This window comes from Suricata suricatta, chromosome 2, assembly GCF_006229205.1.
Source record: "Suricata suricatta isolate VVHF042 chromosome 2, meerkat_22Aug2017_6uvM2_HiC, whole genome shotgun sequence".
Taxonomy (NCBI): domain Eukaryota; kingdom Metazoa; phylum Chordata; class Mammalia; order Carnivora; family Herpestidae; genus Suricata; species Suricata suricatta.
The window spans coordinates 9,147,978-9,152,333 of record NC_043701.1 but is presented as its reverse complement, the minus strand read 5'-3'; the positions used below and the strand labels follow the sequence as shown (position 1 = coordinate 9,152,333).

At 39.5% G+C, this 4,356-nt stretch overlaps 1 pseudogene; it reads left to right on the top strand.

The window, feature by feature from the left end:
- The first annotated feature begins 283 nt into the window (after positions 1 to 283).
- Positions 284 to 849, top strand: LOC115304647 (annotated as a pseudogene).
- Positions 850 to 4,356: the final 3,507 nt, after the last annotated feature.

Here is a 4,356-nt window from a genome sequence, read left to right as displayed (position 1 = left end):
GCCTGGCTTCTCCAAGTGCACAGGTTTTCAGAAATTCCATGAGCCACCCAAAATCTTCTCTTAACATTTACTTCTAACATGTACACTGCATAGACACATCTTTTTTTTTTTTAATTGCAAGTCAGATCTCAAATGCAAAGTATGTCAATTCTTTGAGAGCAGGCATGGAGTCTGCTACCTTTGAAATCTTTAGCACAAAAATGACAGTAGCTGTGCAAGTGTTATTAAAAACATATATTTAACTCTTTTTCGTGGTGCCTCAGAAGTGGTAGGATGCTTCAGGATGAAGCTGAACGTATCTTTTTCCCAGCTACTGGATGCCAGAAACTCACTGAGGTGGACAATGAATGCAAACGTTGTACTTTTTATGAGAAGCATATGGCCACGGAAGTTGCTGCTCACGCTCCGGGTGAAGGATGGAAGGATCACTTGGTCTGGATCAGTGACGGCAATGACAAACAAGGCATCCGCATGAAGCAGGGGGTTTTGACCCATGGCCACGTCCTCCTGCTGCTGAGTAAGTGGCATTCCTGCTACAAACCAACGGAGAATGGAGAAAGAAAGTGTAAATCTGTTCTGAGTTGCACTGTGGATGCCGATCTCAGCGTTCTCAACTTGGTCATTGTGAAAATAGGGAAGAAGGTGACTTTCGGACTCACTGATACTACAGTGCCTTATAACCCTGAAGAAAAAGCAGACTAAGAAAAATTAAAAAAAAAAGGCTATAAAATATACTAACCTTTGGCCAAGATAATAGAAGAGACCAAAGAAAAATGCCAGGCACAGATTGACAAAAGACAGAGGCTATCCTCTCTGAGAGCTTCAACCTCTAAGTCTGAGTCCAGTTAAAAGTGAAATTTTCTGAGAGTAACAAATAAATAAGATCAGACATCAAATCTCAAAAAGTCCATATATCTGATAAATTAATACTGTTAAGCATTAAAATGACACTTATGATTTGAAAATTATAGATAACTTTTGCAGGCTGCTTTACTAGAAATTTGACATGCTTTGAATAAAAGAATGTATAAAGTACTTTTGGGTCTAAGAAAATATCTAAAAGTTTCCAGAATTAAATAGCAGCATCTTAGAATGGGAGACCTTTTGATGAACTATTGAGTTTTGATTAGCCTTGTTCTACATAATTTGAGTATCACTGTGAGGCAGTGCCATATGGTATCAATAAATAAGTCTTCAGTGTGTTCACTTATCCTCTGAAATGTATATAAAAAGGTCAATTATCTCTAATTAAGTCCCTATTTTCTTTGGTCAGGATGTGTGTGTTTTTCTAATCAAGCACACAGTGAGGTTACGGAGTGTCTCTACCTGGCTGATTAAGGATATGTCAAAGATAGGACTCAGGAGAAAAGTTGAAATGCTTTGCTCTCTTAAGCAATATATATTGGGGTTGTTTTGCATATTATTCACTCTTTTATATTTTCCATCTCCTGCCAAAATCTTCTCAAAATCCCATCACCTGGGTTGATGGTACATAAGAACAATCCAGAATAGGGTCACACAGTGTCTGTTTCTCAAGGACTTGACATACAAGGGCTCAGCAGAAATTCACAAGAGTTCAAGTCAGGAGGTAAGGAATAGCTGAGGAAGGGGCACCGGTGCAGGCTGGTGGGAGTCAGTCACACGGATGCTGAGGAGGAACTCAGGACCCCATGGAGCGCTAACATTGCCTGCCACACTCCCTTTCTAAGCACACAGGGGAGAAGACTCCCTTCACTGAGACACATGCAATAGAAAATAGTTACATTCAAATCTCATAATAAATTAGCATAAAAAGCAAAATAATGAGCAGGAAAGTGTGTACACAGACAAAAGAAATACCAGAAACACATGCCCCCACAACAAATGAAAGCTGTGTATTAACATTTTAATAAAGGAGCTAAAATATTTTTTTAAAAAAACATAGAAAAGCACTGCAAAAATCCTATTAAGAGGAGATAAGGAATACAATTGGACAAGAAGAAAAACTGGAAAGAGAGCTAAGAGAACAGAGAAAGAATTGGAAATGAAAATTTATGTAATACATTTAAATTACTTATGTAAAAAATATGTAATAAAGGATAAGCCAGAAAGAACATAACAGTAGATAAAGATGATAAAATTATGCCATAAAATAAATGAAAAATGGAAGAAAGGAAAAAAATCAACATTAACAAATGAAAAGAGACATAGAAGGACTAAGGGAAATAGAAATAACTTTTTAGAAGAGTGAAGGGAGAGAACATAACCAAGGAACTAAAATAAAATAAACAATACATCCAATTCAAGGAATACATTCTAAAATAAAGAAGACTTAAAGGTGTATACTTATATGTATACAGTAGAACATTTCTGTTGAAAGAAGAATAGAATGGAAGGAACAAAAATAGTAGCTAGAAATTATTGAATATACCTTGTTTGCAGATTTGACTTTGGATAGATGTAAAACAGACTACAAAATTTAAGTAGAACTGTGGAGTCTACGAAGTGTTGCAGGTAGGGAGTGGAGTAGGTGAATGGCAGAGGAGAGAATCCTATGCTCACTGCATCCCTTGATTCCAACTGGATAGTACCCACATCAATGTAAAACACCAGGAAACTGGCAGAACAGGCCCTCCACAGATAAATGCAGAGAAGAGACCACATCAAAGAGGGTAGGAGGGACAAAGACATGGTCCAGAGCTAAAGAGATCCACTGGACTATACACAGGAGGGAGGGACACCACAGACAAGGAGATGGGGGAGAAGTAGACTCGCACCCCAGACGAGGGGAACCCACACAGGGAAGAAAATCCCCATAACATTTGGCTTTGAATACCAGAAGACCTAATTTTATGAGTTCATAGAAACAGAGGAGCTTAACACCTAGAACTTTAAAAAGCAATGAGCTCAGGTCTGAAACAACTAGGAGGGTGATGGAAACTGAGTTCCTGCTATTCAAAATATAGCACATCCCCACTTAGATAATCACAGAGAAACACTTTGAAAAATGCCCGAAGCATACAGGAAGGAGATTTATTTACTTATCTCAGGGCCTGTACAAGAGGGGCAGGAATTTTTAGGAAATGTCTTCATGAAAACAGGAGCTGAGAGGCACAATTTCCACACTCCTTACCCTAGTCTAGACACATGGACACCTGCAGTCACCAGCTCAGCTCCAACAATCTCTGCCTAAACTACTAAGAGTGTACCCTGCCCTGCATTCTCCTATGGTTATGTGCCCTCCAATAAGCCGTTGGCAAGACCCTATCCAAAATGGTCCCACCAGACAGGAAATGTGCAAGCAGTCCTAATGGGCCAGCACCATTCCAAAGTGATTCCTTCCTCAGGGAGAGGGGAAAATAACCACACACACTGTTTCACTCTGTCCCCAGCATGGGCTAGGGGCAGACATCTGGTCTGATTTCAGACCCTGTCCACCAACAAAAGAGTCTCAAGAGACACAACCGAGAAAGACCCAGTACTCTGGTGCTAGTGCATCTCTGGCAAACACCTGGGCTGACTCTCAACTCAAACCCAAGGTAACCCCAGAATGACACACTAACAAGAGACCAATTCTGTCAACAACAGCCAAAGAGAGCCATTACAGACAACTGGACTAAAGGGAAATGTGGCTCAGACAAAACAGCAGGGTACAGGCAACACACACAGGAGACGCTCCTGAAACACCAGGTTCTGGTGAACAGAAGACATTGCACTGCAAGGCACCACAGTACATCCTCTGCAGAAGGCCACTACTTTACGGAGCAGGAAATATATATGTCTTTTCTAACACATAGAAACAGACACAGAGAGCTAGATAAAATAAAGAAATGGGGAATATGAAAGAAATCGAAAAACACAACAAAATCACAGCAAAAAGGCTAAATGAAACAGATAAGTAATATGCCTGACAGAGAATTTAAAGTATGGTCATAAATTTACTCATTGGACTTCAGAAAAGAGTGGAGGACCTCTGTGAGACCTTTAGTAAAGAAATAGAAAATATAAAAAAGAACCAATCAGAGATGAAGAACCCAATAATTGACATTCAAAATACACCAGATGTAATAAAGAGTAGACTAGAGGAGAATGGATCAGCGACCGGGAAGATGGAGCAATGGAAAGTAACCAAGCTTAAGAAGAGAAAGAACAAAAATGATAATAAATGAAAATAGACTTAGGGAACTCGGCAACACCAGCAGCATAATAGATTCACATCATAAGGGGTCTCAAAAGGAGAAAAAAAGCAGAACTTTTATTTGAAGCAATAATCGCTGAAAACATCCCAATTCTGGGAAAGGAAACAGAAATCCAGACCCAGGACAGACAGAGACCTATTAACAAAATCAACCCAAGGACATTGACCAAGACACATAG